Here is a 13,924-nt window from a genome sequence, read left to right as displayed (position 1 = left end):
GCTGAGTGAAGAAAAGGCGCCATGGAGCTGGACGGGTCTTTTTTCTTTTTGTCTTTTTGCCATTTCTAGGGCCGCTTCTGCAGCATATGGAGGTTCCCAGGCTAGGGGTCTAATCGGAGCTGTAGCTGCCGGTCTACGCCAGAGCCACAGCAACTCGGGATCCAAGCCACGTCTGTGACCTACACCACCGCTCACAGCAACACCGGATCCTTAACCCACTGAGCAAGGCCAAAGATCAAACCCACAACCTCATGGTTCCTAGTTGGATTCGTTAACCACTGAGCCACGATGGGAACTCCTGGAAGGGTCTTAACATCTGGCCTCCACCATCTTTTGGCTCTGTGGCCTCAAGCCAGTGGCTTAACCCCTCTGGACTCAAGGTCCTTATCTCTAAAGAGCGCTGACGCTACTACCTACATCATGGGACCGCCAGGAAGCTCCCAGGAGCTCATGAAAGAAAGTGCTGAGCACGGGGCCTGGCACACAGTAAGCACCCAGTGTTTGCTGCTGTGTAATTACCACTGCTACTGTTTGCTCCCCTGTGACCCGATCCTCCAATTCCCCACCTGGAAAACACCAGCAGGCACCTCCCATGCACAGTCACCATGTGGAACACATGAGTCCCCTGGGCATGCCACCGTTCCCAGTGGGAGCTCCAGAAAAAGTCACAAGGAAAAAGGAAGACCTTGCATCCTGGACCCCACCCCTGGGTGGCTTGGCTGGAGTTCTTATTTCTTGTTCCTTTCCCACTAACCCCCTTGTGGATCCTTCCTTCCGTTTTCTCAACACCCTCTGAACCTGAACTTCTCTCTCTGAAGTCCAAACTGTTGGAGGCAGCAGAGGAACCCTCGGACACCTTCAGAGTGGAGCGGCCTTGAGTGAGGAGGAAGCAGCGGCAGCAGGGCCATTAGAAAGCTGTTAGGAGTGATTTTCTTGCATCTGGCAAAAGGCAAAATAGAGCCTGCAGAAACAAACTCAGGCCCGGGAGGGCAGGGCAGAGCAAGGAGCTGAATGGTGCTGCCTTGCGTGTGCAAAAGTTCATGGGGGAAGACACTCAACACACACACACACACACACACAGAAACACACGCACGCGCATAACAAAAAGGAGAAATTCTTAGCCTGCAGCAGTTGGTAGCATTATGTAAAATCCCAAGCCCATAAAAATATCATTTGGATGATAAAAAGTTAAATTTAGCTAAGTACAGAGTGACTAATACTACGAGGGAGGGGCAGCACCCCCAGTTGCCTGGAGCTGATACAGCTGGCTTTTAGAAACTTTTGACAAGTAACCAGGGCTTGGTGGGGCCCAGAATAACAGATTATGTAATAAGAAGCGCAGCCATTAGCGATACAGAGCAGACGGCGAGGGCTCCCAGGAGGGAGGGGACAGCTGGGGTCCGGCTGGAGCTTCTCCAATAACAGAACCCTGCAGAACCCTGCCTCTGGAAGCATGGGCCTTCCAGAGGCATCTGAGAGAGGGCCCAGGACTTGGTGGGTGTGTGTGAGTGGATCCACCTGGCCTCTTCGGCAAAGAGCTTTTCCCAGAGTGGCTGTGGTAGACCGTTACTTGGGTGGCTCTCAGTGGGCCCCTAGGAGTCCCTGTCTGTTTTTTTTTTTTTCCGTGGCTGCACCTGCAGCATATGGAAGTTCTTAGGCCAAGGACTGAATCTGAGTCACAGCTGCTACCTATACATTGCAGCTATGGCCACACCAGATCCTTTTAACCCACTACACTGGGCCAAGATAGAACCTACACCTCTGCAGCAACCGGAGTCAGGTTCTTAACCCACTGTGCCATGGCAGGAACTCTGAGTGTCCTTTGAATCTAGTCTGGCCCTGTGATCTGTTTTAACCAGCAGAACGACAGGGGTGGTAGGGGGAGGGAGTAACACCATGTGGGGTTTGGACCCGAGCCTCAGGAAGGCCTGGCTAAGCACTGAAGGTGGAGACTGCAGTGGATGTCAGCACACTGCTCACAGCAGCGCTGTTCACAACAGCCAAAGGTGTGCACGCCAAGTGTCTGCGGATGAGTGGATAAGCAAAATGTGCTCTATCTATACACAGGAATAGTATGCAGCTTTAAAAAGGAAAGCAATCCTGGCACATAATACACCGCAGATGAACGTGGAGGACATTATGCTGAGTGAAGTCAGCCAGTCACAAAAGGACGAATGCTGTATGGTTCCATTTCTATGAGAAACCCAGAGGAGTCAAATCCATAGGGTCAGGAGTTACCATTGTGGCTCAGCAGATTAAGCACCTGATGTTATCTCCATGAGGATGCAGGTTCAATCCCTGGCCTCGCTCAGTGGGTTAAGGATCTGGCGTTGCCTCAAGCTGCAGGGTAGGTCAGAGACGTAACTTGGATTTGGTGGCACTTTGCTGTGGTGTAGGCTGGCAGCTACAGCTCTGATTCGACCCCAGCCTGGGGACTTCCATACACTGCAGGTGCGGCCATAAAAAGAAAAAAAAAAAAATCCAGATATGGAAAGTAGAATGGTGGGTGCCCGGGGCTAGGTGAAGGGGGATGGGGAGTTAGAGCTCAATAGGGACAAAGTTTCAGCTTTGCAAGATGAGAAGAATTCTGTGGATGGTGGTAACGGTGACAGAACAATGTGATTGTACTTAATGCCACTGAACTGTACACGGAAAAAAGGCTAAAGTGTATGCCTGAAACTAACATGATATTATAAATCAACTCTACTTCAGTTTGAAAAACGGTTGAAGCAGTACATTTTACACTACGCATGTTTTATTACAATAAAAAATCATATTAAAAAGAAAAGGATGGAGGATGAGGGCAAGAAGGCATGGCTGTGTCTGTGTTTTGCTCCCTGGCAGCAGCAGCCATCATGTAGCCATCTCCAATGGCCTGGAGATCATTGAGCTGTGGAAAGCCCAGTCCAGCCAAGAGGAGGGGCCACACGGAGGAGAACCCATCCTCAGCGGATACGGTTGAGCCCGGGTACTGACCTGCTAGCAATGGAAGCAGGGCCATCTTGGAAATGGATTTCCACCCCAGATCAAGCTGTCCAAGCCAACACCAGCAGAGCAGAGAAGTTCCCACCAAGCTCTGCCCAAGTTGCCACGCCATGAACAAACAAAAGGTGCTTTAAGCCACTAAACTGGGGAGTGCTTTGTTGCAGGGATAGAACTGACCAAGCATCAGGCTCTTAAAGGAGCTTAGGGGAAATGTCTATCCGTAATGTGAGACTTTGGAAGATCCTCTACATGCTCATGTGTGAGTCACTGAGAGAAGTCAGTACTCGAATAAGTCTGAGGAAGAGACTCATTTTCCACTCCCCAAATCCCTATGGAATAAAGGCTGAAATCACACCCTGTGCTGAGTTTCAAACAGCTGCTGGAAAGGCTGGTGGATTCCTCCAAGGAGCCAATGGGCTAACCAGGCTATTGGTTGATCCACTCAAGCCGTCACTCAGTTACTTGACTTTTGATTGTCCTGTCCAGAGCAGGGCCTGGTACAGCGTGGACAGCGTTCCAGCTGGCCCCTCTCTGGGCCTCAGTCTCCCCATCTGTACAATAAGGAGGTTGAGGTCTAAGAGGCCTCTCCAGTCAGCACCAACATTCTGCAACACTGTAGTTTTGGCAGAAGGGAGAGCAACACTGAAACATAATCCAAAACACTGACTAAAATCCAAATGACCTGTATCTAGTTTACAAGGCAGACACACTCATTGCAATTCTCACCTCTGTTCCCTTGGAACCTCTTACTCTAATCTCCGTGTCCTTCAATTGAATGTGTTCATTCTGCAACATTTCCTTTGCAAGTCTGGCTGGGTCCAGTTTCCTCTTCCTAAATTACACTTTTGCTTTCCTGGACTCAGCAGGACTGTGTGGTTAGTTCTATCAGTAGAGAGATATACACCCCCCATCCCCAGGCCTGGCCTCTAAAACACTTCACATGATCCTCTATACTAAGACTCCTAATTGCAGACAATCTGCATGCAAATGAGTTTAAAAAAAAAAAAACAAAACTTAGTTGTGGGCTTCCTGGTAGGCAAAGCATAGAGGGAAATATGCTGGCCACAGAGCTCTGCTAACAGTGAAAAACATACTATACATAATGAGAATCAAACTTTGTCTTGGCTGAGGAATTCCCATTGTAGCTCAGTGGAAATGAACCTAATATCCATGAGGATGTGGATTCGATCCCTGGCCCCACTCAGTGGATTAAGGATCTGGTGTTGCCGTGAGCTGCAGTGTAGGTCACAGACACGGCTCAGATCTGGCGTTGCTGTGGATGTGGTGTAGGCTGCAGCTCCAATTCGACCCTTAGCCTGGAAACTTCCATGTGCTGAGCATGCGGCCCTAAAAAAAACAAAAAATAAAATAAAATAATAACAAACTTTGTCTTGGCTGAGAGCTCTGAGAGGAAGGCTCCCCAGGGTCTCTGGATGAGGGTCCCGGTGTCTGAGAAAGAGGCAGCAAGAAGAAACCAAGCTTGGGGTTCCCGTGTGGTGCATGGTTGACAAATCTGACTAGGAACCATGAGGTTGCGGGTTTGATCCCTGGCCTTGTTCTGTGGGTTAAGGATCTGGCATTGCTGTGAGCTGTGGTGTAGGTCGCAGACGCGGCTCGGATCCCGTGTTGCTGTGGCTCTGGCGTAGGCCAGCAGCTACAGCTCCAATTAGACCCCTAGCCTGGGAACCTTCCATATGCCACGGGAGTGGCCTTAGAAAAGGCAAAAAGACAAAAAAAAAAAAAAGAAGAAGAAGAAGAAACCAAGCTTGCCCCCAATGTCGCGCCCTCCTGCAGCCTGTCTGGCACTTGACTGCATCAAGCGTAATTCTTCCTTCTTGTTAATGTCAACACGGCAGCACCATGATAATGACGGAAAATATTTACATACCCGTACAACTGACGGGTTGTTTAGACCATCTGGCTAGTGGATGCGGTAAATAGTGTCAAACACATGGCCTGTCCATGAAAGCTATGTCTTAGCCCTGATAGCAGCCGGGCTCCAGGGTTCAGGTGACATCCCCAGGGCCCATCCCCACCACAGGCCGGGCCAGGGGGAACTCCCGAGGCCCCAAGGTTGGCCTCAGGTCAGGAACAGAGCTTTTGAACTGCTACCCCTGCTGTCCGGGTGAGCAGCAATGATAACACCCAGCGCTCCTTTATCAAGGATCTCTTCAGGACTCAAGTGCTCCAAACAAGACTTCACTCAGCAAGACAGCTCCGCTTTTGTGGGCACCCTCGGGATTTCTCCAGTTGCCTCCTGGAACCGCTGGGAATTCTCAGGGGCAAACAGAAGCTGCTTCTGCCTGAGCTTTGTCTCACTAGGGAGGCAGGGACAAGGATTAGGTACCACCACCCCCAGAAGGATGGAGGATGAGGAGCTTAACCTCACCTCCGTGTGAATTTCCTCCTCCTTCTGTCCATGTGGCTCTGCTGAGATCTGAGGCCAGGCTGAATAACAGATTTTTTTCTGGGTTGACGTTATTTTATTTTCCTTTTTCTTTGTTTCTTCTTTTAAATTTGGGGTGTTGGGCGGGTTGTCTTATTATTATTTTCTTAATTTTAGTAAAAGCAAAAAAGTTCCATTCGGAGCTTGTTTCAAAAGTAGCAATTTTCTTAATGGGAAGCATACGCTTGCCACCCACGAGCGGAGCTGTGTCAGCTCAGCAATCACAGCGCCCTGTGAAGATGGTTAAGTCGTGTCACCTTCTTGACAACCATGAGTCAAATGGAAACTTGTCACAGGTGGCTGCGCCACCAGCGGGCTGGTGTGATGCTCTGACAGGAGCTTTTGGAGAAGCACACCTGTAGGGCAGGTCGGCGGTGTTTCCGTCAACTATGAGCCCAGAGCTTCAGAGTCTTTTTATAACCAACACCCTCAAAGATTTAAAATGCATCAACCAGAGCATTCAGGGCCTAGGGCAGCACACGGACTGGGTTCAAGTGCTAGCCAGCTGCCTTGCCTCCTGGAATCCAGATTTTGACTGTAAAGTGAGGGTTATCGACACAGCTGGAGGCAGCATCTGATCCTAAAAGTCACAAGCTGGCAGCAGCAATGAACCTGACTAGAATCCATGAGGATGCGGGTTTGATTCCTGGGCTCACTCAGTGGGTTAAGGATCCAGCACTGCCATGAGCTGTGGTGTAGGTCACAGATGCAGCTCGGATCTGGCATTGCCATGGCTGTGGTGTAGGCCAGCAGCTATAGCTCCCATTCAACCCTTAGCCTGGAAACTTCCATATGCCACCGGTGTAGCCCTAAAAAGTAAAGGTTCTGGGGGCGTTCCCGTCGTGGCGCAGTGGTTAACGAATCCGACTAGGAACCATGAGGTTTCGGGTTCGGTCCCTGCCCTTGCTCAGTGGGTTAACGATCCGGCGTTGCCGTGAGCTGTGGTGTAGGTTGCAGACGCGGCTCGGATCCCGCATTGCTGTGGCTCTGGCGTAGGCTGGTGGCTACAGCTCCGATTCAACCCCTAGCCTGGGAACCTCCATATGCCGCGGGAGCGGCCCAAGAAATAGCAACAACAACAACAACAACAACAACAAAAAAAAGACAAAAGTAAAGGTTCTCCAGTCATCAGGTGGCTGGGACACACGGGCCCAGGTCAGGGGTCTCTGAGGCCAAGGAATCAGTGGAAGGTCATGGTCTTTCCTGGGACTAGCACTTCTCCCTCTGCAAGGAAGGTGAGGACCACAAATCCCACACATGGAGAAAGGTGCGTGAAAACAGAACCCTAGGCCACACATGGCATAAGGTTCACTCAGCATCAGGGGAGCCCTGGCCAGGACAGTGAGCACATGGGCACGTCCATACCTCTGAGGGCACTGAGACCAACAGCAGTGGTGGCCTGGCGATGAATACAGTCTGGGATGGCGATTTTCACTCGTAACACCCAGTGCCCCAGGGAAGCTGGGTGGCCATGCCAAGGCCCATGTGACATCTTTGGGAAGCATTTCCTTGCCAGTCAGATACCTCCAGCCCCAGCATCTGCTTGAAGTATCTGCAGTTTGCTACCAAGTAGTTTCAAATAGACACCTGCTCCGCTCACTGGCTTCTTGAAGGGGCTGGGCAAATGTTCTTTTGACGCATCAAGCCACTGGGGACACAGAAATATCATGATGAGGAACGCACCCAGGTCACTGCTTGCTTCATTCTTATCAGGCTCCAAAAACATCCAGCAGCAAGCCCTGGACAGGCTTCTTGTTTAAAGACATAGCAATGAGACAGTCAAGGGTAGGCCCAGCACCAGGGGCTGAGAGTGGGTTAGCCCCAACCTCCCAACTGGAGATGGGACTCTTGCCAGGACTGTGGAGCCCCTGCAGTCCCAGCCCAAGCTCCCTCCATCCCCAAGCCCCAACGCCTCCCGGACGGGCTCCGGTACCCTGGCAGGCAGGCTGGCACCAGGCACCATCAAGACAGTTCAAGGTGAAATGTGAACCACGTGGCTAATAGAGCAAGCGGTTATAAAAGTGCCATTTATTCTCTTTTTATTCTTAGATTAGATCTTTTCTATTTCTTAGTGTCCTTTAGTTCCTAAGAGGATGGCTACGGGGGAATTGTAGCTTTTCTGAGGGTGTGGTTAATTATATATCACATCAGTTTTACCATTTGAACCATTTTTAAGTGCACAGTTCGATGGCATTAAGCACCTTCACATTGTTGTGCACCCAGCACCACTGTCTGTTTCCAGAGCTTTCTCATTGCCCCAAACAAACAGAAGCTCTATAATCATTAAACACTAACTCCCTACCCCTCTTTTCCTGCAACCCCCGGTAATGGCCGTGAACGGTACCTCTTTAAAAATAATGTCCTTACTTAGCAAAACTATTTTGTAATTTTACAGATCCTGGTGTCATTTTAAAGCTCCCAGTGCTTCTCAGCTACGTGGTGGTGGACTAGCTGACAGAGGAGGACTGGGCAACTGCCACCCCCCCCACCACCACATACTCACCAGGAAGGAACCTTCAAGGCCACAATCTGCCTGGAGGAATTGGGGTCGCCCCCCTCTGTCATGCAAGGGTGGGCACCTAATGGGCTGGCCAGGAACTCTGCTAGAGCTGCCCTTTGTGGTAGAAAGGCTCTCACACGGTTTTCTCCAGGTTTTCATTTTACTTAAAAGCTCTTCCTTGCCTGGGGTTTTGAGGTTAAAAACCACTGCCTAGCGCTCCCACGCTCTAAGTGGGAGTGTCAATTGGTCCTACCATCATGAAGAGCAGTTATGCAGTAGCTTCTGAAAATAAAAGGAAAATACCCCTTGACCTGGCAATTCTGCTTCTGGAAATTTATTCTGCAGATCTGAAAGTCTATTTGCATGGAAACCTGTGTATCAGGAGACTCACTGTGGCACTGTTTGCTCCCAATTTTCTGAGTTACAATGCAAAACTCCATGGAAAGGGAGCTGGTTTAAGAAATGGTGGTGCCTCTATCAGCCAAACACTGAGCCCATCATTAAAAAGCCCCAGACACAGGAGCCCCCATTATGGCTCAGCAGGTTAAGAACCTGACTAGTATCCATGAGGATGCAGGTTCGATCCCTGGCTTCATTCGGTGGGTTAGGGATCCAGCATTGCCACAAGCTGTGGTGTAGGCCAGCAGCTGCTGCAGCTCCAATTCAACCCCTAGGCTGGGAACTTCCATATGCCGCAGGTGCAGCCATAAAAGGGGAAAAAAAAAAAAAAAAGCCCCAGGCAGCCCAAATGAACCAAAAGTGGACCACCTTCAGACTGAAGAATTGTTAGGTCAAAATAGCAGGTGTATAAAGGAGGCAGTCGTGAGAGTGTGTGTGTGTGTGTGTGTGTGTGTGTGTGTGTTTTAAAGTAATATATAGTCACATATACACAGAATCTCCCTGAAAAGTACACATACTGGGAGACTGCAAACAGGGAATAAAGAAGTCTAACGTATGCCTGTTGGCCCTTTGCCATTTGACAGCAAGTATAATGTATTACTTATCAAAACCATGTTTTTCGTATCATATGTGGTCTTTATGAACTCTTTTGTTATTTGACTACTTTATTGTAACCTAAGGACTTGTAACTTCCATAAATTTAGTATGTATCTAATTACCTTTTTTCTTCTAGTTTTATTGAGATATAATTGACAGACTATATCTCTATATGCATTTAAGGTATACAGCATGATTTGATCTAATTTATCTTTCAAAACCTTGTCAATGTCCAGTAACATCACATATAACTTTTGGGATGTTCTAGTAATTTTTTTTAGGGCCACACCCTGCGGCATATAGAAGTTTCCAGGCTGGGGGATCTAATCGGAGCTGCAGCTGTAGGCCAATGTTACAGCCACAGCAATGCCAGATCTGAGTCTGGTCTGTGACCTATACCACAGCTAGCGGCAACGAAGGATCCTTAACCCACTGAGCGAGGCCAGGGATTGAACCCTTGTCCTCATGGATACTAGTAAGGTTCTTAACTCGCTGCACCATGACAGAAATTCCATTTTTGAAGAAATGAAAGACTAAATGAGTGAAGCATTGAGTGAATGACAAGTGAAGAAAAGCAGTGGAAAAATAAATGCTATTCTCTAAACACTAGAATACTGTGAGTCGAGTTGCGAAGGAAGGAAGAAGCTGAGGGGAGAGAGAAACTGATCATTGAGATCTATGTAGAAAAATCAGTCTCTGATATTAAAGGAAGACATACACCACAGATAGGGCAGTAATGCGGATGTTTAGAGTTTAACAGGGGAGTTCCCGTGGTGCTGCAGTGGAAACGAATCCGACTAGTATCCATGAGGATGTGGGTTCAATCCCTGGCCTCGCTCAGTGGGTCAGGGATCCAGCAGTGCCATGAGCTGTGGTATAGGTCGCAGACGCAGTTTGGATCATACGTTGCTGTGGCTGTGGTGTAGGCCGGTGGCCACAGCTCCGATTGGACCCCTAGCCTGGGAACCTCCATATGCCACGGGAATGGCCCAAGAAAAGGCAAAAAGACAAAAAAAAAAAAAAAAAAAAAAAAAAAAAGAGTTTGATAGAACAAGAGTTTTTTTAATTTAAAAAACTATTTTAGATTTTTTTTTAAAGCCAGCATTCAATGTGCTTTTTCAAACAGCAGATTGCAAAAGGAAGAGGTGATCTAAACAATTTTAAAATACTTTTTTTTTTTGGCCGCACCCGCAGCATGTAGAAGTTCCCAGGCCAGGGATCAAATCCAAGCCACAGCAGGGACCCAAGCTGCTGCAGTGATAAAACCGATCCTTAACCCACTGCAGCACCAGGGAATTCCTAAAATACATTTTTTTTAAACCATATTACAGACTACCTTTTCATTCCATGAAGAACATATTGCTAAAGAATCAGAAAGTAGATCAAAAAAACCATCACCTTCCAACAAGTTGGTTACAATGTTAGAGCTCTCTCCAGGGATGGGTGCATACACTACCAGCTTGTGCCTGTGATCCTCCATGATCCTGCCAGCAAGCGGGCAGCAACCCTGACCATTTAGACGTGTGCTGACCTGCTGAGCAAGGTGACCAGGCTTCAAGGAAAAGCTTCCACAAAGCAGGAGGACTTCCATCCTGGGAAAGTTATACAAGTTCTCTTGGCTCCCTTCACAAACAACTATGGCTAAAATAAGACAAAAGAATTAACAGTAGCCAAACCTCACTAAGACGGAAGGAAAAGTAACAGGAAGGAAAAGTAACAAGGAGGAGGGACCGCTACCTTACAAGGAATTAGGGGCACCCAGTGCTTCAACTAGAGGGATTTCTGGCAGCCGCACCCCCATTCGGGCCTCCCAAGACCTCCCAGGGTGGCCCAGTTCTTGACCCCGAACTTCATCCGCTCCTTGGTAGCCCTCGCCAGCCATTGACTCAGCGATCCCTAAAAGAATGAATTTTCCAGAGGGCCCATTGTTTGTTTGTTTGTTTATTTATTTATTTTGTCTTTTTGCCATTTTTTGGGCCCCTCCCGCGGCATATGGAGGTTCCCAGGCTAGGGGTCGAATCGGAGCTGTAGCTGCCAGCCTACGCCAGAGCCACAGCAACGCGGGATCCGAGCCGCATCTGCAACCTACACCACAGCTCACGGCAATGCCGGATCCTTAACCCACAGAGCAAGGCCAGGGATTGAACCCGCAACCTCATGGTTCCTAGTCGGATTCGTTAACCACTGCGCCACGATGGGAACTCCCAAGGGCCCATTGTTTATTCAAAGAGAGGTTAGAAGTGCCTTCGAGAAAGAGCAGGATCCTTATTGGGGAAATATGAACAATCCCTCGGTCCCCATCAAGCTGGCCGGTAGGATGTCCTCAGATGATTGACAGTGCTGTGGTTGCGCCAGTACACAGGCCTCTCTAACAGAAGTTTGTGATTTACTTCCGACAAGCAGACTCGTCGCATTGGCATCTTGTTTTACTCAACATGGTGGCCTCCAGGAGACCAGAGCCAGTAACCTTTGACAAAGCTGGCAAGTGGTGGTGGGGACTCCCAAAGTCTTGTCCCCTGGAAGAAGGAAGGTCCAACCCTCCTCTGGCTGCTTGCATTGTCCAGTGTTGGTGCTGAGGTGAAATAACAGCCTCTGAAACTTTGTAACAACAGCTCAGTGGTGTGCCAACAGAGTTTGAAACTTCAAGGACCCTGTGAGGATGAGGTTGTGATCCCTCCCTCACAGGTAAGGAAATTCTGGTCCTGGGAGGCTAAGGAACTCATCCTAAACCCCACAGCCACCAAGTGGCCTCCTGATTCCCAGTCACACCCCCGAGACTGAAACACTTAAATGGGTGGCTTAGCCCAGGACAACTCACAGTACTGAGCCGGGCACTATTGCCCTTGCATTTCGCTGGGAATCTGGGCTTCAGAAGCCAAAGGTAATGCTGACAGCTGCCCGAGGCTGCCAGAGTGTTACTCTCATTTCTAACCAGAAAATAAGGCCACTGGCTTGTCGACACCCGAACAAACAGGTGCCAGAGTTGTTCCAGTGACGTTGATCAACCAGTTTCCACCCCAGAAAGAGATGGCGGGTTTTGTTTCTATCTTTTGACTTGGCCACCATACCATCTTATTACTTCTAATTATTTTTCAGTGTATCCCCTTTGAACACCTGAGCAGTATCCATCTCAAAACATCAATTCTGCAACCTTGTTTCTAAGAGTTCTAGTCCCCTTCTTTCCTAGCCCAGGGCATTGGCTTCAATCTAAAGTGATGATTATCAGTGATAAGAGAGGGTCTGCCTGTCTTGCAACTGACATTGAGGGAACACCTTTTAGAGCAGCGCCTCCTGCCTTCTAAGCGCTGTTTGGTCCATAATCTCTTTTTCACGCAATCCCCAGTCGCTTCCTGTGCTCCTCAAACACACCTTGGAAAATGCTTTAGAGTGTTTTGCTATGAAGGATTAAATTGTTACAGATTAGAGAACTTCTTTATCATGTTGAAATCTGCACCTGCCCCTCAATCACTGTTTTTAAAAGGGAGAGATGTTAACCTTTATCAAACGCCTTTCTGGCACCCACTGAAACCATCTAGGTTCTTTTTCTTTCTTCCTTTTGGTATATCTCCTAGTATTTAATTATCTGCTTATGATTTTAAGGCTGATTCACAACACAATGTAACCCACCCTGTGCTGGGTGCCAGACTCGGGGAGCACAGACTGAGACGTAAAGCGAATCGCTCCTACTTACAGAGGAAAGGGAGGGGAAAAGAACGTGGAGACCCGACACACATACCTGCATAGCATCAGAACAGCATTTGCGAATTCATGTATCATACACGGGGCACAGGGAGGACCCTCAGAACCACATATAAATCAGGTCAATCATAGAAGGCTTCCTTCAGGAAGTGGCAGAGAATTCAGAGACAGGCTGGGAATAAGGGCATCTGGATTTGAGTCCTCCCTCTTGTGGGGCCCAAGGACATGATTTCCTGGCCCATAATTTTCTCAACAATAAAACAGAAATAATCATAGACCAAGAGACCTTGAGAGGCACCCAGGTTAGCTTCTTTAATTTGTAAACTCTAGAGGCCAAGGTCCAAAGAGGAGAGCTGATTTGTCCAAGATCACCAAGCTATCCCTACCATCTTTCTTGGTACCAAGGGGGAGGGGAGAGAAACAAAGAAAGCTTTGAGATCTTGGGCAGGAAGGAAGCAGAGAACACTGGATGTGTCATGACACTTTGCCTGTAATAAACATTATTGTTGTCACCTTGAAAGCTCGCTGAGTCAGGAAGCAGGAGAGTGCAGAGACCAGCAGTCAAGGAGTCTGCAGGGAAGAGGGTAAGATCCTGGAGCTGCCCCTGCAGCAGCCCTGGGTCTTCTCCATCAACACACCTGAGCAGACATACAAGGATGGCTTTTCACAGTCATTCATCACTTACCCATCCACTCAACAAATATGGAAACTATACTGATTTGAAGAGTGTCCCCCCAAACTCACGTCCTCAAAATGTGACCTTATGTAGAAATAGGATCTTTGCAGATATAATTAAGGCAAGGTCATATTGGATTAGGAATGGGGTCACCCCAGATCCACTATGACTGGTATTATAAAAAAAGGGAGAAGAGGGATTTCCCGTCATGGCACAGTGGAAGCAAATCTCACTAGGAACCATGAGGTTATAGGTTCGATCCCTAGCCTCGATCCGTGGGTTAAGGATCCAGTGTTGCCGTGAGCTGTGGTGTAGGTCACAGACTCAGCTTGGATCCCAAGTTGCTGTGGCTGTGGTGTAGACCAGCGGCTGTAGCTCCATTTGGACCCCTAGCCTGGGAACCTCCATATGCCATGGGTGCAGCCCTAAAAAGGCAAAACAAACAAACAAAAAAAAAAAAAAAAGGGAAAAGAGACACAGAAATAGACACACACAGAAGGAAGACAATATGTGAAGACAGAGGCAGATGGAAGGGTGGAAGGGGTGCCTCTATAAGTCAAGGTCACCAAGGAAAGCCGGTCACCACCACAAGCCGGGAAAGGGGGATGGTACAGGTTCTCCC

The 13,924-nt window shown here is 48.6% G+C and overlaps 1 protein-coding gene and 1 long non-coding RNA gene across 3 annotated transcripts in view; one reads left to right on the top strand and one right to left on the bottom strand.

The window, feature by feature from the left end:
• The window catches only part of PITPNM2 (phosphatidylinositol transfer protein membrane associated 2), a 155,977-nt gene that overhangs the window by 126,452 nt on the left and 15,601 nt on the right, over nt 1–13,924 (bottom strand). The window lies entirely within an intron of this gene.
• LOC146396545 (uncharacterized) overlaps nt 5,467–13,924 on the top strand; it is a 179,840-nt gene continuing 171,382 nt past the window's right edge. The window contains exons 1-3 of one of the 2 annotated variants that reach the window (XR_014827381.1): nt 5,467–6,253; nt 6,548–8,453; nt 11,137–13,673. This is a non-coding gene — a long non-coding RNA (uncharacterized LOC146396545). Of the gene's footprint in view, nt 6,254–6,547; nt 8,509–9,433; nt 9,970–11,136; nt 13,674–13,924 lie in introns of those variants that run through there. The other variant, XR_014827380.1, reaches the window with a different exon arrangement.

Source organism: Sus scrofa, chromosome 14 (genome assembly GCF_054392235.1).
Source record: "Sus scrofa isolate SSC_HxYL_T2T_F1_AM1 chromosome 14, Sscrofa_HxYL_maternal_Yorkshire_Landrace_v2.0, whole genome shotgun sequence".
Classification (NCBI taxonomy): Eukaryota; Metazoa; Chordata; class Mammalia; order Artiodactyla; family Suidae; genus Sus; species Sus scrofa.
This window is presented reverse-complemented; position numbering and strand designations above follow the sequence as displayed.